The sequence below is a fragment of the Caretta caretta genome, chromosome 7 (assembly GCF_965140235.1).
Source record: "Caretta caretta isolate rCarCar2 chromosome 7, rCarCar1.hap1, whole genome shotgun sequence".
NCBI lineage: Eukaryota > Metazoa > Chordata > Testudines > Cheloniidae > Caretta > Caretta caretta.
This window is the reverse complement of record NC_134212.1, coordinates 36,757,063-36,782,017: the sequence shown is the minus strand read 5'-3', so window position 1 is coordinate 36,782,017 and position 24,955 is coordinate 36,757,063. Positions and strand designations below refer to the sequence as shown.

The 24,955-nt window shown below is 40.4% G+C and overlaps 1 protein-coding gene across 12 annotated transcripts in view; it reads right to left on the bottom strand.

Moving 5' to 3' along the window:
• IQSEC1 (IQ motif and Sec7 domain ArfGEF 1) overlaps positions 1-24,955 on the bottom strand; it is a 718,662-nt gene that overhangs the window by 267,388 nt on the left and 426,319 nt on the right. Inside the window, exon 1 of one of the 12 annotated variants that reach the window (XM_075130546.1) lies at positions 20,197-20,281. The exons of the other annotated variants lie outside the window; for them this stretch is intronic. The gene's annotated coding sequence lies outside the window, so the exon portion shown is untranslated. Of the gene's footprint in view, positions 1-20,196; positions 20,282-24,955 lie in introns of those variants that run through there. 12 annotated transcript variants of the gene reach the window in all.

The following is a 24,955-nucleotide window of genomic DNA, read 5'->3' as shown; positions in this document are numbered from 1 at the left end:
TGCAGGCTCCGGCTGGAGGTGCGGGCTCTGGGGTGCGGTGGAGATGAGGAATTTGGGGTGCAGGATGGGGCTCTGGCCTGAGGGGTGGAGCTGAGGGGTTTGAAGTGTGGGAGGGGGCTCTGGACTGGGCCAGGGGGTTGGAATGTGGGAGGGGGTATAGGATCTGGGCTGGGGGTGAGGGCTCCGGAGTGAGGCTAGAAATGAGGGGTTCAGGGCGCAAGAGGGGGCTCAGGGCTGGGACAGGGTGTTGGGGTGTGGGAGCAAGTGTGGGCTCAGGGCAGAACTTACCTCAGGCGGCTCTTGGAAGTGGCTACCTAGGATGGCCAGATGGCTCCGCTCGCTGCCCCCAGCTGCAAGTGCCACCCCAGACGTTCCCATTGTCCACAGTTCCTGGCCAATGGGAGCTGCGGAGCTGGCTGTCAGGTCAGGTGGCAGCACATGGAGCCTCTTTGGCTGTGCCTGTGCCTAGGAATGAGGGGAACATGCTGCCGCTTCCAAGAGCCGCGTGGAGCTGGGTAGGGAACGTGCCAGCCCTGCCAACTGGATTTTTAATGGCCCAGTCAGTGGTGCTGACCGGAGCCCCCAGGTCCCTTTTCGATCAGGCGTTCCGGTTGAAAACCAGACACCTGGCAACCCTAACTGTCCCCAAGGTATCAGGATAAAAGATATTACAGGGGGGAAGGCTAGTCCAAAGAATACTAGAGAATTTCCACTTAGTAGCTACACAAGAAATAAACTTCAGAACAGTCAGAGCTCTTACTAAGCTATTGAATACTCTCCCAAGGGAAACAGTGAAAGCACCAGGATATGAGATGGTAAAACAGCACTGGACAGTAGAATATGTACTGCAGGATCACCTTGCAGTGGCAGGGAAATGGACTAGATGCCCCAAGGGTCTTTTTCCATCTTCAGTTTCCATAGAGTTTGCAAGGGCCTTTTGGATAGGAAGCAGAGGAAGTCTGCACTGGCTTTAGTGGTTAGTCACTGTCAACTAGTCTGGAACACATGCCTGTTTGTGCAGGTTTTTTGCAAAGTGGATCATGTATGCCTTGTAACATCAAGGCTGGCACAAAGGCCTGTGTCCAATCAGATTTTTTCTGATCTAATGTGTTCACATGGAGCTTGAAGAATAGGTGTAGCAAGTGGTTACACAGTCTATTCTGAACCCGAAAGAGTCTTATGAAAACACGAATTCAGCTAAGACTTAACTATAACTTTGCTATGAGCTCACTGTCTTTCTCCATTCACCAGCAGAAAGAAAAAAGGGATATTAGGCTTCCACTGCAAAGTACTACTTAGGAGGAAATAATATTCCTGACAGCTATCAAACTAGATGTAACTGCATCAGTCAATTTGTCTTTTAACATTTAAACAAGACAATCAGTCACCATCTTTATCTACTATGCCATATAGTTCCAAAGATTCAGTGGGGACACAAATAGCTACTTCAAGTGTTGGGCATGGCAACAGACACCAACACCTACAACCAACCCCCACATTCTTCAATTACGTATTTAAATGTAAGTGTTGTATGATAAACCTGTCTGGGCATGTATCTATTAGAGTTTCTAATTCCCAATAAATATGACTTTCAATATCTATTACCAAATGTTTTATCAAAATCTAAAGTATATACTTAGACTAGGGTTTCTCAAACTTCATTGAACCGCAATCCCCTTCTGACAAAAAAAAAAATTACTTCATGACCCCGGGAAGGGGTGGGGGTGGGATGGCAAAGATTGAGGGCTTCAGCCCTAAGCAGACTGTAACCTGAGCCCCGCTGCCCAGGGCTGAAGCCCTCGGACTTTGGCTTCAGCCCTAGGGAACGGGGCTCGAACTTTGGCTTCAGCCCTAGCCCCCAGCAAGTCTAACGCCGCCCTGGTCACCCCACTAAAATGGGATCATGACCCACTTTGTGGTCCCAGCCCACAGTTTGAGAACCACTGACTTAGATCGTTGTTTGTGTTTTCAGACTATAAATACAATCTCTCCCACAAGTCTTGTATTCTAGCAACATTACAAAGAAATTTATTTTTAAATCAAACAATGGCTTCTTTTTTTAATAACTATTCATTTATATTAAGCTTGGACCCAAAGGACCAGATAAAAACTGATCCCTATTTGTGCTCTGTCCTATATAAACCCAGAAGAGACAGTGCCGTCCCTCCAGAGTTTAAACACAAACAACAATTTTTTTTGTCAGAAGGGGATTGCGGTTCAATGAAGTTTGAGAAACCCTAGTCTAAATATATACATTAGATTTTGATAAAACATTTGGTCATAGATATTGAAAGCCATATTTATTGGGGATTAGAAACTCTAATTTATCTTCAGTGGTATGAAAGGGATTCACCGAACACCACTATTGACCTGGAGATGAACACGAAAAGACACAGACACAGCAATATGGGTTAAACGCAGAGGCTGCAACCTTACAAAAGTGTTCATTAACAAATTAATTTGGGGGTAATGGCACTCCAAACCACAGATGACAGAAGAGCTTAACTGTGCATTTCAGCATGACCACAATAACCACTGATAGAACCAAAAGGGAGGAGGAGGTCATTTCCCCTTACTCACCAGCTAAGGAAATTGGCTCAGGACACATGTCTCAGACTCGTATGAGGTATGGTATTAAGATGGGGGACCCCAAGCTGCAACGGACAGAGGCTGTCACTCCCTTTATTCCAAACCAGTGGCCAGGACCAATGCCTTAATAACTCCCCAGGCTGAGGTTCAGGCCCACAACTGATGCATATGAATCTGCTCTGCTCTGGCTCTGGCAACCCACTACAAGTTGTGACAACAGCCCTGTATCCCCCAGCCAGGCCAGACATCCTGGATGCCAAGTAAAAAAACCCACAAAGCTGTTTGCCAGTTTTGGTGTGTGAGAAAAGCCCTTCCAGACCTCAAGAAAGGCAACTGACCACACAGATGATCCAAGAGATCCAGCACATCTGTCTATGGGATGGAAGAGGGGCAGGAAGTCTGGGTGCCAATTTAGGTTTCCTACACCTGGGAGACTTCCTACACAGTGCCAAGGAGCCAATCAGCTCCCTGAATCCCCTGAAATGACCAACAGGACCATAGGAGGAAGGAACAAAGCCTGATCCCACCATTGTCCCCCTCACACTTCTGCTTGCAGGAACAAGCCTGATTGGCTTGCGCCAGGGATGGCAGACAGGGCATGTGTGGGTGTGGATGAACAGCAAGCACTGCAGGAAGGGATGAGATAGAGAATCAGCTGCCACAGACCCCATAACGCAGATTTCTGACTTTTCTTGCCCTATCAAAACCCTGCTGCAGCAAGTGAGATAGGCAGTTTAGTACATGATCCACAGCTTCTATATATATATGGCTGGAACCTCAACCCCTCATAGGTCCCGTCTGCAATATTCTGAAAGTGTAATGGGGATATTTAAAGATGCCGTAAGGCAGTAACTTTGGATTCCACTAACAGAGGGGAATATTCCAGTCATGTGCTACCTGCCCCTGGCCCCCCTTTCCTCACAGAGTAGGGAATTTTCCAGTATGTTCTGGACTGGAGGTGGGACCATAACTTCACAGACATTCCACCAGTACCCATGCCAACCACTGCAGAATGTTTATGATTTTGCGAAGATGAACTCCCTTAAATAAGCTTGTCTCTCCCTCAGTGGGGACTGCCTTCTTAAAGATTCCTTTTCAACATGACCCTGTTTGACCACACAAAGTAGGGCCAAGAAAAACTAGCTTCCTCCCTTAGAAAGCACTGGAAATCACAAAGCTGTATCATCAAACTGTTCAGATAACACTTCCTTTTTATTCTATTTAGGAGACATTTGTGTAATTCAATCTTCTTTGCGATTACCGTAGATATAATGATTTTAATGTGTCTTATTACATGATAGTTTTCCTTTAAGCTTTCATAGTCCATAGTGTCGAGAGGGGAGAGACTTGTAGGGACTGATCAGCATAAGATAATGGCAAGGGCAAATCTAATAGCCAAGTACTAACCCTGTGCTGTGTTACAAACTTCTTATACTATGTGACGTACTATTAAGAGTATTTCTTTGGTGATCTATGGCGGGTGTGAGGGGATGCTTGGGCTTCTCACTGTGTTTCCACAATGTTGTCTTACTCACATTAGCCACTCAACGAGAATCCATGCATTGGGATGGAGAGACAGCCACACTGAGCTGCAATACACAGTCCTACAGGTGATTTCCTGTCTTACAGCATCAACTCCATTGAGTGACATCGAATTCCTATAGGAAAACACTTCTTTCTTTCAGAACAGATGAATGCAGGACTTTGACTGCTTTAAGTGAATGTCTACAGCACTATACACCTTAAGGTTGGTACAGGCTACATAATCCTTTGATTAAGCTACATATCATGGTGAGACACTCGATGGAAGGATAGAAAGATTTTCAATGCCAAAAGAAAACCAGTGTTTTTCAGCTAGCAGCTAAAAATCATAATAAGGATCAAGATTAATTCATTTTAGCTGCAACAAACTGACATCTTGATCCTGCTTAAAAATAAAGATCTTTAAAGATATCATTTCTTGTCCAGCAAGTGAAACATATTTGAAACAATAAATAAGATACAAAGTTATGCTATCTCCAAAATGGTAGTAGCTTGGGGAAAATAGCTGACAGCCTCTACAAAATGTTTGATATGCAATACTCCTTAAATCTGGGAGCAGTGTAGTATACAATCAGTTTAATGCAGAAGAAAGGAACAGCGGCCTAAGATATTAACTGTCTAGAGCATTGTACAGGATATTGCTCAGTGAATAATATTGTCACACAATCTCTTCAATGCAGATAGGAATTTCTATTAAATTGCGTAAAATGTACTGTAGAAGAAATGGAACTCACTTATAGTGAGTTTTGATACTGCGATATTCCACTGAGTGAATTATTAAGAAGACTGAAAGTCCCAGATTATTTCACTGCACTGCAATGTGCCACTCACAACTAGTGATAAAAGTTTTCACTTCAGTAGCACCTTGCTGATGGGGATCTCTAAGAATTTGCCCACATTAAAGGATTCAGCCTCAAAGTGGGCCAGGTATCACTATCCCCATTGTACAGGTGAAGATCAGGCGGCTTAATTCTCTAACTCAATGACAAAAAGATCATGCACTCTCTCTCTCTCACACACACACACTTACTTGATGCCACAAAGAAGTGATGTAGCAGAGCTGGGAACAGAACCCATGTTTCCTGCCTCCCAATATTGTGGTTTGGGCACAAAAATCATCCTTCCATATTTCGGTTTTCATTTTTAACAAATCTCCAGGTATTTTGCCTAATTCATGTCACTAGCCTGCACTCTTACAAATAGTCCCGATGAAGTCAGTGGGAATACTCGTATGAGTAATGCTTTCTAGTACTATTGAGAATCACAGAGTTGGAGCCATAATAAGAACATTTTGTAAGGAAAATAATTACTACATTAGAGGGCTCCAATTTACGAACATAATAGCCAAATTCTTGCCTCCAGGCAACTTCAGTGGACACAGTAGGGACCATTTTGGCTCATTATGCCTCAGTACATGCAAAAACATATGAACTTTCTGTGAATAACTTCCATTAGCATTAATGGCATTCCAGGATGTCTCATTTCTCAACCACACGATGAGAAATACCCATGTGTTTTCCAACCCATTCCTAACCACGGAGAAAAAAGCAACACGTAAAATGCTCTAGTTTTTAACAGTGTCATGTCTGTTTTTATAACACTGCTTTTCCAGAAGACATAATGGGCTATGTTCTGTCCTCTGTACATTCATATTTATTTCCTCAATTGTTTAAAGGAATCTCTGTCCTGAAGGCACTTGTGCTTACTTAATATACAAAACCAAGGATCGAAATCACAACAGGTATACCTTTGCTGTATAGCTCCCAAAATATAACCTCCCACATTCTGCAACCCAAATCCCTTCAACCCATCCCCTCAACTAATGAAGTGGGCCTTGGTTTTCCCTGCATATCTGCCAAACCTCCTGGGGGACAAGTTTCAGAGTCAAGGTCCTCTCTCAAAATATGCCCTGCCACCAGCCAATTCAAATGTTAAACTAGGGAGTTGTTAATTAGGGTGCCTCCACTGACTACCATTGTGGTAGTGCTCTATGAGGATAGAGGCAGTCTGTCAGTAAGCCAGGTACCAAACTATTTAGTGTATGCTAAATTAAAATCAAACCCCAAAACTAATGGGAAGCCTATGCAGATGTGGGTGTGAGCAGTGGTGTGATATCTGGTCTGGATGAAGCTCCATTTAACCAGTGAGCAGCTGTACCCTGCATTAATATAAGAAGTATCAGTAACTGGATGTTTCTTAAAGTTCCTAAAGTCTATTCCCCTTGCAGCAACACATGTGGTCAAATTCCAAGGAGGATGCTTCCCTCAAGGATCTCTCAGAAACAAAGGAGCAGGACTCTTCTATCCCATCTACCTGTGCTAGAGATTACAGGCATGTCATCACAATCTCATTAAAAGCGGTATTGAAGGCAGATGACAGATCTAAAAAAATAAGCATGGATGTGTAATCTTCATCCGTCACCAGGATGAGATCATTATAACCAAAGCAATTAGAAAACTGGATTGCATTGATTTCATTGGGGGTGCACAGGTGTAAATAGGAGAGAACTGGGGAAGATTTTTAAAAATATGGGCTAGATTCATAGCTAGTGTAAACTGGCATCAGTTGTATTGAAGTCAACAGAACTACATAAGCTGAGGATGTAGCCCACGTACTTCTAAGCTGCTTTTCTGTCACACTAATGCTGTCTACTAATTAGACTCAAGTGGCTATAAGATGAGGATATTATCGAACTTTAAATGCGTCCCTTAAAAATGGTCTCTCTATTTTTCTCTTTTCTAATCTACACTACATACTTCAGTGACTCAGGCCGCAGTCCAGGAAAGCACATAGGCACGTGCTTAATTGCTGGTGACAATAGGGAAACTTTCCTGAACTTGACCTAACAGAGACCTGAAGATTCCACAGAGTTCTGTCAGGCATGTGCATGTACAAGAGGGGGAGACTCCCTCAAAGGACTGTTGAGTTCCCAGTGGTAAATCATATCATGCTTTGCAACCCTTAGAACCTAGCACGCTTGTCAAACTTGCTAATGGTTCAAAGAGCAGATTATATGAGCCTTTCCCAGCTAGCTGACTGTGGGGGGAAATACTGATTTATTAGAATATTTTTCTGGCTCTCTATCTACCATGTAACAAATGACTAAGTGCCCTGAAGGGGTTTCACCGCAGAGGAAAGAACAAATCAAGAAAAACAAAGGGCTAGGAAGTCTTTGAATGTACTTCCATTTGACATGCCGGAAATTTATGTAATTTATGTTGGGCTGTGTGCAAACTAAATGTTTCCTTTCCTTTCTGTTCCTCTGCTTTAGGGATGAGCGCTACATGTCACAAGGTTCTAGGATTCCATCAGCTCAGGAGTACTGGAAAGGCTGCAATGTGATTATACGAGTGCACCGAACCATTCATCCTTCTGTCATGCCTTTCAGACTGTGAGTTACAATCATGGTACCATGATTAGATTTCAGATTTATAGTATAAGCAATAAGGTGAGAAGCCAAGTTATTTTAGCAAGACCATAAAGTAATTACACAATATTTAGATTGGGAACTACTGTTGTGTTCAGAACCCAGTAAAGAGCATAGAGGTGGCTTTACCAGTATTGAGAGGACTGCTGACTGGTGAGCCTGTAAATTTTCTACACAGAACGGGCAAAATTACATAAGAGTACCAGAATTTGATTAATTATAAAGAAAGCTGTGGCCTTCATTCCCAACTCAGTAGCTGTGAGCAATTAACGTTGTGGCAATAAGGAAAATAAGCTCATTAAGAAAAGGTCTAGTTTGAACTTTGCGGTAAGAAAGGATTTCACTAGAAGCCTTAGAGGACATAAGATGGCCTGCTCTTCAGTAGGTTTTTTTTTTTTAAATCACATCCCCAAGTATCAATAACTCTGCCAACCAAGACTTTTCACCCACAGAACGGCTGGCAGCCACATTTTTCAAACGAGTTCACCAATTTTGTGCCTCCGTATTTGGGTGTCCAACTTGAGACCTCTAGCATCAGATTCACTAAGGGTACATCTACACTGCAGCTGGGAACTTACTTCCCAGCATGGGTCAATAGACAAGCACTAGCTCTGCTTGAGCTAGAGCACCAAAATAGCAGTGTCACCAGGGTGGCAGCTCAGACGTGTCACCTGAGCACAAACCTACCTGAACCCTCGTGGTGTGTACTCAGGCAGCTACCCTGCGCCACCACCCTTGCTACCCCCGGCTACACTGCTGTTTTTAGTGCTCTAGCTTGAGCCAGCTAGCGTGTGTCTATTAGCCATGCGCAGAAGCACACTCCCAGCTGCAATGCAGAGATAGCCAAAGATGCTGCAAGTCCCTTGTGTCTCTGAAAATCAGGCCTAAAGAGTAGGTCTACAAAGCAAAAGCTGTGTAGGGGTGAGGTTAGCTGAGCTAGCTGGAATCCAGGTATTGCACAGTACAGAGTTCAAAGCAGGCTAGTGAGCTAAGGACTGTGCTGGGCTTATACTACCTGCACTGAAGCCCACACTGTGATGTCTTCATTGTTATTGTTACCTGCGCTAGCTTGAGTAGGCTAGCCCGGGCACAACTTTAGCTGTGTAGACATGCCCAAAGTGTCTTAAAGTGTACACCCAACAACTGATGCAAAATCTTCTGAAAATCTGGTCCTTATTGACTATCCAGATCAATGCCATTCAAGATGGCAGTTCACCATAAGAACTAGCCTGTTCATGTTAAAATACAGTGTTTAGCAAACCTCATTACTTGAACAGCATTTTTATTACCCCAGAATAACTACATACAGATCTGCTTCTTGTTGCCAACTCTTATTGCCGGTCCAAGCTCTCCTGATTTCTCTGCTGATTTCTTTATTTAGGAACCATAAAACCAAACTTACCCATATAACATACCATGGGAATTTATTTATGTTTCCAAAAAAGGAAGAGAGAATGCACTGCTGATGTATGGCTTCCAATTGTATATAATTTAATTTATAGACATTAAAAGTTTCCAGAACTACTGTGTTTAATCTTTCATGAGGCAAGTGTCCAGGATGCTAATGTAATCTGAGAATTGAAATGTTTGAAAATGCCTTGTTTAACAATATGGCTGGATATTTCTCAATGTTGTGGTGTGTTAGATAATTACTAGAACTAGGCAAGGGGGCAAATCTTCAGTTTGGATTTAATTCCACTAAATTTTCCAATTATCTGACTAGATAATTGTATGGCTGCATGAGCTAAAAAAAAGGAATTCACAGATGTTTATCAGAATGCAAAAAAATGTCTAATTTAGTCAAAGCCCATATTTTAAACCATATTTTGGTTAGGCTTTAATAATTACATATAAAGCATTACTGCTGTACCCGCAGAAATGTGCTAAGACACACTATTTTAGATGAATAAAGAAATGTGTGACTGGGATATCATAAGAGGACAAGCTTTGGAATTCATGGCCGACTCTCCCACTATGTATACACCAAGTTTCAGATGGTCTCTTTTCCATAACTAATACATAAGGATGTTTACTACAGTCAGAACAGGATAAACTATTTACAGAAATATCAGATAGGAGCATTTTAACCCTTTTTCTGTTTATAAATCATCTGTGAACAGACTTTGATGTTTATGAATTTGTTCATTATTTGAAAGCACTTGAACACTTTGTGCTTATGGGGTTTTTGTGTGAAGAATATACTTTGAGAGGAGGTCATCTTTGACTAGGCACTATTCTTGGTATGTGACTGATCACCTAAGTCACATGATACTACTTTCACTCAACAGTAGAGGATAACCAGAGAGATTTCAGAATGGCTGCATAACCACTTTTAGTACAAACCCTCACACAAACATCTGCATAAGTTTTCATAAGACTTCTGCTTTTTACAAATATTCTTACACGCACATACGCACACACAAATTCACTTATTATATGAATGATAATAGAAAATGAATATAAAGGAGAAATGAGTAAAGCTGAAGTGGATTTGTGGTGTTATTCAAACAAACGTTTGTTAATACTTTCTAACAGTGCATTCCTAGCTACAGCTGCATTGCCATTACTCTTATGTGCAGCTCCACACAAACACAATATAGCACAAATGTGACTGACAATGAAATGAAGATAAAAGGAGGAAGAGAAGTCTGTGAGACAGCAGCGCAGGCGGTCTCCCAGAGCTCCATTACATTATCTCCTGAGAGCATGGCACAATTTCCTTCTGACTGAATCTTTAAAAATGTCATTAGAGTGTGGAGATTTCTGCAGGAGTATTTCCCGAGATCTACATTCACAAACACTATAGCTACTGACAGTAGAAAGAACCAGTCAGCTCAAATACCAAATACATTTATGGCTAGAATTAACCCTGCTATTGGGTAGTGCACAGCTGCACTATCATAGGGGGACCACAGAGAATTACTTTCCCTGCTCCCACCTCGTTCCAGCAGGTAGTAATCTGCTACTGAACTATACCTGTAGAGGATACATTTCAACCTCCCAGCTGAACTCTGCTGGTAGCACTTTGGGTGCATGAAACCAAGGCTCTGCCTATTTCCCACCTTTCTCTGTCCACTCCCTGTGCTCCTCCTTAAGGCACTCTGTAGAGAGCCATTAGCATGCTGCACCTGCTCACTCCCATGTGCCTGGATGTAAGCTCTTTAGAGACCGTGCAGGGGCATAGAGGGGATTTTATTCCCCTTTACACCCTTATGCAGATGTGCAAACAGACAGCATGGAGCCACAGTCTGGGCCATATAATCTAATTTTTCACAGGCCATCACAACACTGTTTCGGATCTGCAGGAGCAGCAGTAACCCAAGTCACAAATTCAAATAGTGTTCAATCAGTTCCTACAGATTCAGTGGTTACAGTCAAACATTGTCAACTGTTTATTTGCATGCCAACAAATAACAAAATCAGTCTAATTCGATTGATATTTGAGATGAAGTCAGGCTACTAAGAATGTTTACCATGGACCAGTGCAAACAGGCCCTTTATTTCCCAGGAAGACACTTACTGTATATAAACTGCTTAAGTGGGTTTAAAGAACTATGTACACAATACTTGAATATTATGATTAATGTGCTGTTTCTTATTACATTAATGTGCTTTATCAGTCAGTCATAAGATGAAATTTCCCTTAAATACTGGGCACAGAAACTTGTGAAGAGCACACATACTGTAAACATTTTAATAGCTTCCCGCCTGTATTTCACTACAAATCCTCTGGACTGCCAATGGGGTTAGAATTCTGAAAGCAACTTTGAAGAGGATTAACAACTGGTAAATCAAACAACATGCAACCAGCAAACTTTTATAGAATCTGAAAACAAATACAACTGGTTCTATATCAGCATGTCTGCTGCAAAATAGATTCATACAGATTAATAGATTCCAAGGCCAGAATGGACCATTGCGATCATCTAGTATGACTTCCTGTATAACACAGGCCAGAGATCATCTCCAAAATAATTTTTAGAACAGATCTTTAAGAAAAACATCCAATCTTGATTTAAAAATTGTCAGTGATGGACAACCCTTGGTAAAGTGTTCCAATGCTTAATTACCCTCACTGTCCAAAGTTTATGCCTTATTTCCAGTCTGAATTTGTCTAGCTTCATCTTCCAGCCATTGGATTGTGTTATGCCTTTCTCTGCTAGATTGAAGAGCCATTATTAAATTATTAAATATTTGTTCCCCATGTAGATACTTATAGACTGTAATCACTACATTGTCCACCAGAGATGGCCAATGGCTCCCTGCCTACTACCTGCTGGAGACCGCACACAGAGTTTGGAGCACGTTTGCATCAGGAGTATATTTTCTTCCTGCTATTTTTAGCTCAAAACAGGGAAAACAGATAATTATAGTGAAGCAGTGAAATTGTCTAGAAAAAAAGAATTGTTCCTTATTTTTCAAACCTCCCATCCCTGACAGGTTTCATCATGGCTGCCACTCTCTTTAATTTCACATTTGTTACTCAGACTCTAATTCTTTGGCATTAGAAAGTTAAGTGCCATAACAATGATAAGATAGATGATCTGTCAAACCTCACAATACAGCATTTGGCTGGAGCAGCCACCACTTCCATGTTTGCTTCTAGCCACAACAAGTCTGAATTGTTTGTATAGAACAAGATGTTTTCCAACCCAAGAGTGTGGTAGGAGGCACCTTGTTTACATGGAGACACTATTTACAATAAAAGCATTTGTTTTGCCACCATAACAGCCCAGCCAAAGTTCTCAATGGCAAAATGAATGTAAGATTTTTAGAAGACAGAATACATTTACTGATTGTGGAAGACAAGCGACTAATGAAACGTGAAACTAAAGCATGGGAGCAGGTAGGCTGGTTTGAAGAACAGGGACAGGTTCCTATTGTTTCACTTGTGTAACTAAACCCCTGCTTTCTTTGTTCTTTGTTCATCCCTGAGCCTCTGATGAAACTGTTAAATGATTTGAATAATGCACAGTCCGTGATACTTTATTATTTTTAAAATAGGCTGCTTTTACGCCTTGAAGCATTAAACAGGTACAAATTTACCTCACTAGTTTACAGAGAAGAAAAAGGCCACTACAGCTATTCACTCTGCTGTTGACTTTTCATCTGGAACACAGCATTTCATTTGCAACAGTAAATTAAATACTGTTTCACTGATATCCAATGACTTGTTAAAAGGATTTCAAAAATATTTTTTGTGAAAGATATGATTAAAATAGAAGATGTGTATATGTGGACTTTAGAAAAACCAAAGTCATTTGAGGAGAAGCTTTGTTTACCACAGTAGCGATCTTGTCAATTTCATGGCCAGATGATATCGACAGGGCTCAGCTGACATCTCACAGATTAACAAAGAACAAAGCAGAGGGAAATTGCTTTAATCAGACACTGCCTGGCCAGCAAGCAAGCAAACTTATTTGTCAGAAACATCTGCTGCATCCAAGAGAATACACAACGGGCTAGTCACCCATTCTCTCTCCACTGTTACAAATACGTTACCTGATTAACACAGACATGGGATTTAAATGGATGAAATTATTTTAAAGTGACCTTTCTGGTGTAAGCATAATTTTCTGTGTTATAGCAGCACCTACTATGATCTTATGATGAAGGGTCAGTTACTGTGTCTGGTCACACTTTTTCCTGGGACACTTTTTCATCCAAGAACACAGCGAATAAGCTCAGTTTTCAGGTCTACTGCTGCTTAAGGAAAGGGCTCTGAGTGACTGCTTGGGAAATGGTCCCAGGAGTGGGGGACAGAAAGGGGAAGGAGGAGAGCAAATTTCTTTGAGAAGACGGGGCTCTACACTCAAGGGTCATAGACAGGGTTGATTTTATCTGCTTTACTGCATGGGTGCATCAGCTAAAAAATGATTAAGATCACAAAATACACGTGGACAACAAAATGAATGAAATGTAAATGAATACCATAATGTGATTGGAAACCACCCAAAATACAGTACACAACCATTAGAAATTAGAAAAAATAGAATTAAAATATAACCATGTCTTCCCTAAAAGGCCTCATAAAACCTTTCTTTTATGCACAGATTGTTTTCAGCTGCAATAACAAAATCAGAATCTATCTAAGCAAATGGCATTTGCACATGCATGTTGGGCATTTGGACTTCTAACTACCCAACCTGTCCTTGTAAATACCATTTGCACATTTAGTCTCTGTCTTTTGTGAACACAAATGATTGTGTGTACAGAAACTCCAATTTACTTTAGGCTGAGTTCATAAAATCAAATAAATGCTCCATTATTTTATGTCTTGTTCTCTCCTACTCGACTCAGCTGTCAGATGTTATAACTTTGTTTTTTCTTTTTTTAATCTCTGTCCCTACCATGGCATCTATTGGTGTTGTGGATACATTTGGGATTTTGAAAGAAAATGTAAATGATATATCAATAAAAGCATTAGCAATAGAGCTGACATACAACGAGTCAGTGTCCCTTTTTGAAATGAGCCACGTGTCTTCATTTAGGAGCCTAATCCAACACCCGTTTAAATCTATGGAAGGATTTTCATTGGACTTCCTGGAGAGGAAGGATGGACCAGTGGTTAGGGTGCTACCCTGGGACTTGGGAGACCTAGACTGAATTCCCTCCTCTGCCACAGACTTCCTATGTGACCATTTAGGCCCAGATTTTTAACAGTATTTAGGCGTTGTTGCGCTCAGTGTTACAACACCCAACTGATTTAGGAACCTAAATCTTATGTTCAAAAGGGATTTAGGTGCCTAGGAGCCTAAACTCCATCAGCAGTTAATATAAGTACCAAAGGCAGAGATAGACTTCAATGAATAAGACTCCTAGAAGTTTCCTGTGATCATTAATGCATTTGTTCAGCAGGATCACTTTTACCATATGGTTTTTAACAGAGACGTCCCTTAATGAATAGCCACTACACCTTTTGCTATGAGCCTTTACCATACAAGACGGAGGAAAACAAATGAATAGATGCCCCATTTTCCTTCAGTCATTATCCTTCCCCACTGCCCCAGGCAATAACCCAAAGAGTAATCTCCTACAGAGATTTTCATTTAAGAATCTCAAAGCTATTTCAAGGATTGGTAAATATTATCATTCCCTATGTTACAGATGAGGAAACTGAAGAGCAGGGTGACTAAGTGACTCATTCAAAGCTATGGAGTGGTGGAATAGGGAGGATAAATTTAGCCCAGGCATAAACAGCCACAACTCCCATTGACTTCATTACAAGTTGCGCCTACTTATGTCCCTACTAAATTTGATCATAGGTCTCCTGCTTCTCAGCTGCTGTACTCATCACAGCATGCTGCCTCCTTCTGATATATGCTAAGGATATTTCCCCTTCCCCCAGAACAGCTGATTAAAATAAGTCTGGAACTTTAAGATCATCCTGTATATCAACAGAGGTAAGAACTTCATTTCAGAGCAGAGGTTGAGTCTGTATCTTTGTCAGCAACCAGAAAAAACAAACGTCTAATATGACTCAGCTCAACAGGGTTGTTATTGTGTTAGATGATTCAGACTTTCTTTGCAGCTGTGTCTGCTTACAGATTTCCCCACCCAAACAACAGTACTTGCTATACTGGTGGCAATGCCCATTTTGCAAATTTTGGAGTATCCACAGATCGATTGAATCTGCCAGACATTCTTAAAGCTGCATGTAAGGGAGACAAAGTTAACATGGACAAATCACTTGTAAATTAGGGCCTGATTCTCCTTTGATTTGTGACCATGTGCATGAGAAATAACTCCATTGGAGTAAATGGAGTTATGCTGGGGGTCCAAAATATTTGCTTCAAATCTTGTTACTGTTTCTACCCCAGCAGAATATGCCCAGTACAGGTTTCAAATAAGATTCCATTTAAGTATTTTGTACTGTTATCAACTTCATGAGTCAGAGGCACTTTCCTAAGGATAAATTCTATGTTAACTTAATAGGGGAAAGAGCCATATATAGCTGGCTAACACTGAAAACTGTTAAGACTGCAAACTGCATACGGTCAATAATATTAATAAACTAACACAGACTGTTAGCTTTCAGCAAAGAAAAGTTTATGGACCACAGTGGAAAACACATGCACATTTTGCCAGTTTATATGTCACTTCACTGTCTCCACATAAATAGCAAGTAATAAGTGCATAAAGGTGCAGGTTAACATACATTAATTCCTTTTTATTTGTGATTCACGCTTTCAAGAGACAGTAAAGCATGATGAGCAAATACTGTGAAAGCTTTGAAATGCACTGCCCCAGAGCTCCCTCTAGCAACCATTTGCACGAATCTTAGTGTCATGTAAAATCTATCTCTGTTGCTCATAAAAATATTCTTGATTAGAATACTCATAATATCTACACATCTAATAGCAAATAAAAGGTGCATTTTGTATTTCTATTACAGTGATTCGTAGTATTTTTCATGCCCTAGTATTTCTATACTTTGCAAACTTACATTTCCTAAACAATTTCAGCATTTGTAATGAAAAGATTAAAAGCAATGGTTAAGCGTGACTCACCAAAATGAGCACTTGAATGTAATATGAGCATGAAGCATTAAATAGCAATTTTCAAAACAATGAACAACTGAACCAAATGTGCATCTGTTTAATCTGTGTCTACACTGGAATGACAATGTCATATGTCATCAACACACTCCACAGCTTTAATCAACTTGGTTTACATAGTTGGAAAACTCTTTAGGACAGGTTTCAGAGTAGCAGCCGTGTTAGTCAGTATTTGCAAAAAGAAAAGGAATACTTGTGGCACCTTAGAGACTAACCAATTTATTTGAGCATAAGTGAGCTCAAATAAGTGATGAAGTGAGCTGTAGCTCACAAAAGCTTATGCTCAAATAAATTGGTTAGTCTCTAAGGTGCCACAAGTACTCCTTTTCTTTAGGACAGGGACTTTCTGTGTGCAATGTGTGTATACAGTGCTTAGAACAATCAGGCCCCAATCCCTGACTGGGGCATCTAAGAACTACTTCAATACAACAAGGAATCCGGCCACCAGACTTCTTGTTGTTTTTGTGGATACAAACTAACATGGCTACCCCCTGATATGTCAATGCAAATAAAGATGATAATAATTTACATTTTAATTGGCACGTATTGGAATTACAGTAATTTCCACGTATCTGTTTCAAGTAAGGGCCTTTCTCACCACAATGAAATTGAACTACTTATCTTTTGTGAACCTTGAGTTAGTTAAGATCTTGGGAAAATTTTAAAATGTTGATCTGATTCTATAATGACACCTATACGGAACTGTTTCTGCAAACAATCTCTCCATTTTAATAACTTTTTCAGTTAATTAATTCTTCTACTCATATAGTAGATAGTTATGCAATATTTAGATTTTCCTAATAATGAAAGTTATTTTAAGATACAGTCTACTTCTGGAACATAGGTTCTTCAATATGTCATGGTTTGGACTGCTCTCTGCTCCATCTAGTGGCATATAAAGTCCATGTTGTTCAAATATTCAGTAAAAATATGGACATCATTTTGAGTTGCTAAATAGAACAGTATGTCCTACAGTCAAAGAAATGGAAAGTTAACTTCATATCTGCACATGGGAAATGAAAGTAAGCAGCAGTTGCAATGCATGCAAAGTACTGAAGGCTGTATGATGTATGTGCATTGTAACCAAAACCATCCAAAAAAGAAACATGACTAAAAGCTTAATATGATCACAAAAGAAGCCCCTGTATTCAAAATGGAAAAATAAAAATGAGCCAGATCTTAATCAATACCAATTTGCAAGTGCCTAATAAAACATTTTCTATGTGAAAGCACCCAAGCGGTAGCTCTTCTTCAACGCTTAACGCAGGGGCACTCTGGAATGCATTCACACAAAATAAGTGAATAAACCATGAGAACAGCAGCTAAACGATTTTCCCCCAGTCTTCCATATCAAAGATGTATGTGTTATGGTACATTTGTTGAACGATTCATTCATGCACAACTAGAGGCATCCTCCACACTCCCAACTATGGAAAGTATATAGAAATCAGAAGAAAAGAGAAAGACAGTTTTCAATGCAGCCCTTCCCTTCCATTTTATGACAATGTGCACCGATTAGGTCATCTGCTTAAAACTTGGATGAGGTAATTAGAAAAGAATTCTACCCAGTTCCAGTGCTGAAGTCTGAGATATACAGCACGTTTTATTTAGCTAGCCATTATTTATTTAAAAAGGAAAATGTGCACTTCTCCATATCTGACTTTCACTGCATCAGTGAAGGTCAGCTTTTCTGGTGCAGAACAATGCATGGTTTGAAGATAGCGTAGTTACTGACTTGAGAGTTTTGTAACCACTGAGGACACAAATTTTGCTTCTAACTGGAAAGGGCAAAATGCAGACAACACCAAGTGATCGTATTTCCATTTCCATTTTGCCACAGACAATAGCACAGATCTGCCTTCGACTGCCTTTTCTCATGAGAGGCAGTATGAACTGTAACTACATTCAGGATGATGCTTTCTCTTCATTGCAAAAGGCCTGGCACCCAGAATGAATGCTTTTGGACTTTCATGTACATACGTCTTTCCTCTATTTTTCTTCAAAACAAACAAACAAATAAAATACAGACGCGAAGATCTGACAAATCCCTGCCTGTGGAAGAGAATAATTACTGTGCTTCAGATCAGTACACTGAGTGGAGAGAGGTAATTATTGTTTACGCTAGTGACAGAGATAAGCAAGTCAAAATAATACAAATCCCTACAGTTTCTAGCCAAGTGTAACAAGTCTGTGAGAAATTCCTGCCGAATTAATGGAAGAGATAAAAGGCTAAGAAAATGTCAGTGAGATGCAGACATTTTAATGTTCTACTCTGCCTAACATGGTAAACATGAGAACACTGATACATCTGTATCAAAAAGGATAAATCCTTTAAACAACAGTTTCAGCATACATGATCTGCAAATTCCTCATAGAGAATGAATGCCCATTAATGCCACTGTTATGCCATATGATTGGGATCCACATGAATCAGATGCATTCAATCCCCAAATGTAGGCTCAAGCCATATAGTGCTCTCAATCTGCACACACAGATTGAGGGTAGTGTAAAACCTCTTACAAATGGACAAACAGTACCAGGGTTTGCATTCCTTAAGGCCAAATTCTTCCCCAGGTATGTGACACATGTATCTGGGGCATGGTCATGAAGTAATCTAAAGAATGGCATGGCATGGGGTAACTGGGAGAAAAATTGAGGAGCAGGCAGTCAAAAACTGCCCCAAAGAGCAAATTTCCTATTTTCTGTCCTCCAAATGAACAGGCACATTTTGGGCCATTACTGGACCTTGAATTGTGTATAGTGTGGAACAAGAGAAGAATATGATGACCCTTACCCTGCCTTGTCTCAGTCTGCTTCCTTCCCTGATCCTACTGGTCCCAATCCTTTCCATCCCCTGTCCTTACAACCACATATAATTAAGACAAAACATCAACTCTTTTGCAAGCCTTTCATCTTGCCCTCCGCCCCCATCCTCTAACTCCATTTAAATCCCCAGTAGTTCATATCCTTTAGAATTATATCTTGTGGTGTGATAGACCTAACGCCAAAGTAGCCCCTCTCCCAAGAACAATTTCTTCAGCAATTTTCTGCTCCCCACTAACCCTGATTGGGAACCATATGAAACTGAGGTGCATTCAATCCCAAAATGTGGGGTTGCTCTATTATAGGACCTTTATTTCCCAGAATATCTTTCTGGGTCTGGCCCTTTAAGTTCAGCAGAGCCAAACAGCTGCAGCCCTCAAACGGTCATTTGCAGGTGGTATGTTCTAGTTCCATCCCTCTTTTCCACCTACCAAGTACCTGTTGGGTTTCAGGAATTCGGAGCTCTTGGATACACATGGGCAGTTCACATTCACTGTAGTGGGAGCTACATAACCATCCACGGACATATCTGGGCCTTTACATGAAACTGTATATAGCTTAGAGAAAGATACACTTATTCAGTTGGGTGTGTTTATCAATGCCTAATACAGAATATGACTCTTTCACAAACATTTAAATATACAATTGGTAGATTTACAGACTTTTAAAAAACATTGAGAAATGCAGCTGTTCAAAGCCTAGGCAAATATGGTTCTGCAGCTACAGTACCCATCTGGCAGAATCACCGGAATAGTCAGACGACACCTACAGTAGTAGAAAAGCAGTTGAACCTAAGTCCCAGGTTCGAACATCCCTAAATACTGGTCACATTTAGATTTGGATCTGCACTATGCAGCTAAAGCCCAATTTTGAAATATGCATTCAAGACTGTTCCAAAAGGCTTAATGCAATACATGTTCAGAGAGAACAAAAATCCATTTGAAAGAAAATAAATCACATTAGTTAGCACATCTACTGCCTATAAAAAATCATTATGACTGCATGTGATAACAAAATGCACTGTACGCTGGGAGATTTATGGCACTGTTTATTTTGGTTCAAAATATATTGTGCATTTTACATTTTTGTTTACACTCCATATGCATTTTAATCAGTTGGCACAGAAAGAGTGAGCCGTGAAAGCTTGGAGAAGAAAGTGCAGAGTGGAAGTTACCAGGCATTCTGAGTAAATTTAAATTCGATGTAAACCAGAATCTTTAGTGTCTCCATGCAAGTTAGTATCAGTCCCATACACACCAGCAAGAGAAAGAAGAGGAGGGAGATGGAATATACAGATGTGGCCCTCTGACTGCCCACTTAGCGACCCAGAGCTTCTCTGTTATCTTGAGGATGGACTACTAGACCCAGAAGGTGGACAACAGAACTGGTGGAGAACATTATCTTCCCTGCCAAGGTGGGCAAAAAAGAAAAGAGAGAGAGAGAGAGAGAGAGAGGAACAGAATCACAAGGGAACAACATTTAGGAGAATTAAGCTACAATATTTAAAAACAGTACAGCCAATCTATAAGCAATGGAAGGTAGCCCAGTTGCAAGGCTCATAAGAATCTTTGAGAGAATATACATGGTGCTTAATTCTGGGCCTCATTTTCAGTAGATTTCATGCAATAATCAAAAGACAGCACAGACCCAGGTTAATGTTTATGGCAGTAAAGACTGTATGAGGTGGAAAGCTTTGTATCAAAGTGCCTAGCTACTTTTTAGAAGGGTGATTTCTATTTTTACCACTAGAAAAATGATTTCAAATATTCAAAGTGTACAATTCACTGAATTTCTCACTCTGCCCCAATCTATTGTAGGATAAAGGTCCTTGGTTTTAACTGATCAAAGAGACAGACTCCATGAGGACTTCCAACCGTATTTAATTGAAAATATAGGAGAGGAGGCATAATTTTTTCAAATGGTGATTTACGCATAGAAGTATTTCTTACAAATTTGGGCTGTACTCCTTTTTCTTTTAAGCTAGGTAGAACTCTGCTTTCAGAGTTGCCAGCATCATGAATAGTGCTACAGATCAGAAGTTACATATGCTATTAAATTACAAAAGCAATCTGGAATACCTACATCTGTAATGCTATATTGTACTCTATGGTGGGAGGAAGTAGAGGAAGGGATGCCGGCTTATCAGGAAGCTTGCACAATGTCACTTCTTTACCAGTAACACCACCACCAGTGGCCATTTTCTTTAACTATATAGCAGGCTAAAGAAGAAGGATGGAAAGGAATATAATGAAGGAAGGAAAACAAGAAAATCTAAAGACAAAGAGTAGCTCTTATGATAATCTACCAATTGATTTTAACAGTGTATTGGCTGTGAATGTGTAGATTACAGTTTTTCCATATCTAGGTCTTGTAGGTCAGAAGGTGGAGAAATTGAAAGTATTATTCTATTTTTATACTAGCTTTTCTGTGCAACTTGGCAATATAAACAGAATGAAAATTATATTTACTGGCACTGAAATCTCTTATTACCAAATATATTGTTTGATTGATTCTTCGGATCTCTGTTTGGAATTGCTATATTTCTCTCAGGAGCCATCAAAATTATGAACTTCTGCTCCAGTTTGCATGAGTCGTGTCATTTTTATCATTCTGATCAGTTTGAAATAATATGGTCTGGCATTAACTTGGAATTTTAAACAAGAAAATCATAACACTTAAAAATGTGTTAAAAAGTCATAGTTAGCAAATTGCTATTTTGTTGGAATGAAGATACCTTCCCAACAACTGCTGGTGTTTTGTGAAGCCTTAATAAGCTGTCATTTTAGCCACTCAGTGTATTCTGGGAAATGTAGCTCATTGGACACATCTGTATCTGTGATGGACTTTTGGCTGGAAAACCACATCAGGACACCCTCACTAGTAGATTGTGGAGTTGGGAGGCTCCCTGAAAGACATGGCATTCTAGGACCAAAAGACATTTCTATGTGAGATTTTACAGAGGAGTTTGGGGTATTTTCTCTGAGACTAGGATACATTGTGCTTTTGTTGAATGAGGGAAGTGAATCTGAGGGCAGAAAAAGCTATTTTAACCTGAAAAAATTAGTAAAGTTTCACTTGCAGGAATCTAACAAAAATTGATTTTTCCCTGATTGTGCTGACTGTGCAAATATTTCACAGAACACTTGGAGAAACTGATTGTGAAAAAGAAACCTGCTACTTATACATCAACAGCTAACAGCTAGGCATTTGGTTTATTATTGGAGGGTGGATTTCCTTATTAACCATTACTGTAATATTTGGCTACACGGATTACTACTGGCACAGGCAAAAAGGATGAGCATGATCAAACATTCTGCTATATTTGATGCAGTGGATTGTTACACATTAGCCAACGTTGCTGGTTAAAACTGAAAAATTCTGTATTGAATTTCAGAATAAGTACGGAATTGTCAGAAGAATAATTTTACCTCACAGAGGTGCTGATTAAACATTATGCAGGCAGAGAGTGCAAGAAAATCATGGGGTTTCTTTGGTACTATAACATCCTTTGCAATATCTTTTTGTTTTCAGAGGCATCACTGGGGAAAAAAAAGACAAGAAAAGGAAATCTCCAGTTTCAAGAGTTTAGAAAACATCTTTGGATATGACAAGGCATTTAGTTTGAAAATATCAGTAATGAAAGCTGAAGAGGGTAGATGGAGGAGTATGGTTGGGAGCTGTTATTTCATGCACAATAAAACAAAGAAATAGTATTCATACGAAGAAACAGATCAGATCAAATGGAATTCAGCCTTTCAAACAGTTATTTCAATGTCTTTCAAGCATTAATGTTAAACAAATCTGTCCAGTTGTAGTAATATGTAAATGCTTATGTACACACATATGCACATATAGTACAAATATGTATATACAGGTATATTTTCTACACACACACTCTTTCTCTCCCGGTTATCCTCCTATTTGCACTCAACCATCACAGCTTCAGTACTGATCAGATAGATGTAAGGCTCTGTGTTTGTCACGGAGGTTGCGGAAGTCATGGATTCCTGCGACCTCCGTGACTTCTGCAGCAGCTGGTGTGGCTGACCCCAGGGCCGCCCAAGCAGCTGGCCCTGGGGCCACCTGCTTGAATGGCCCTGGGGACAGCCACACTGGCCGCTGCTGGAGTGGCTTTGAAGCCAGCTGCTTGGATGGCCCCACAGCCAGTTGCATCTGCCACTGCTGTGGTGGCCCTGGGCAGTGGCCAATGTGGCTGGCTCCAGGGACCACCTGAGCAGCAGTCCTCGGGGCGGCGGGAGGAGCCACAGCTCAGGGGCTCCGGACAGCAATCCCGGAGTGGCTGGAGCAGCAGCTGGCCTCGGGCTTCCCCACAGCAGTGGCTGCAGTGGCAGCAGGCCCTCAGGGCTTTCCCCTCCTGCAGCTGGAGCGGTGGCAGGCCCCCGTGATATTTTGGTTTTTTGCCCATGACCAGTCCATGTCTTTTACTAAAAATACCCATGATTAAATCTTAGCCTTAATCATATGTACAGAAGCTTGAGCATCCTGAGCAATAACATGTGCATTAAGTAATTACATCCAACAGACCTGGAAGTCCCTCCTTTTACATGAATAGAGTGGCAGGCTGAATCCACAGCTTGCGAAGGCGGCCATTTAAAGATCGAATTCAGTGACGGTGCAAACAGTCATGTAAGTTGAATGGTAAAATTACATACAGCAATTTTGCAGCCAGTGGCTGTACAAAATCAATGTAAGTTACACCACATTTAAATGGTGTAAATGGTGACCACATTTAGCTCTGGCATAGTGGCTCAGTTCCCAAATGAAGCCTGCTTACAGCAGGGCTGAATTTGAAATTTGACTTGTAATGCTGGGAAAAGCGTGTTCCCCTTCAAACAAGGGGTAGACTGCATTATTTTAGACCCTCTATTATTTATTTTGCCTGCCAGTCTCACCGGTCGGGGTAGGTACTTCACCTCCCCAGGAGGTGGTAGCTATGTCAACAGGAGAAGCCCTCCCATCGACACAGCACTGCCTACACTGGGTGTTAGGTCAATATTACTGTATCACTCAGGGGTCTAGGTTTTCCACACCCCTGAGTGATGACGTTATACCAACATACATTTGTTGTGCAGACCAGGGCTTAGTGATAACGCTTCTTAGCTAAATAACGATAAATAATAATGTAGTACTTAGCTATTCCATAAATTACATTACTTTGCCATTTACACTCAAATTTACATAATCCACTGATGGATTTTGGGCAGACTTCTATGGAAACTGTACCCTCTTAACTGTAGGGTGCATCTGGTTTTAAACCTCTCTCCCATTCTCTGCTAAATCAAATGATTGTTGCTATTATTGAACAGCAGGTTGTTAACTATTCAAACTGTATTCTGTTTACAATCTGTTTCTTAGAATGAATGAAAAAAGGACAAAGATGCAAGGTGTAGGGGCTAATTTGTACACAAAGAGACAAGCAACGAGCTGCAGTTGGCATCATGTATTAGCTTACTGTGATTTCTCTTTTTTATATTTCAAAAATTTAAGAAACCTCTTGTATTATTACAGTGTACATTGAACAATGTAAAAATGAGCAAGCAAGAAATTACTGCAATAGTTAGTTATTAAAAATGCATTATTTCCTTATTAACAATTCAAAACAGATGCCAAGGATCATCTTGGCTAGAAATAAAACTGCTGGAGTGAATAAAAGATCCAGCAATTAGCTAACAGCAAATCAGAGATGCTCCAGATTTTACTGTAGTGCACTCATTAATTGTTTCTCTTTCAAAGCAAATTTCACTTCTAATTCTGAGGTACAAAATTAATCCCTTTGTGTATTTTCTAAATAAAGCCGAAAACCTAAAATTAGAATTAACCATCCATTCTTAGTTTTTGTTTTCTTTCCAGTAGTTTGCATTATTAATAAAAATTGAAAGATTTAAGGTTACACTGAATGTTATTGAAATATATGCAAATGTAGGGCCCAATTTGTAAATGTTCTAAAGGCTGAGCTTCCACTATCATCAATGGGAGTTCCGTGTAGAGAGCACTT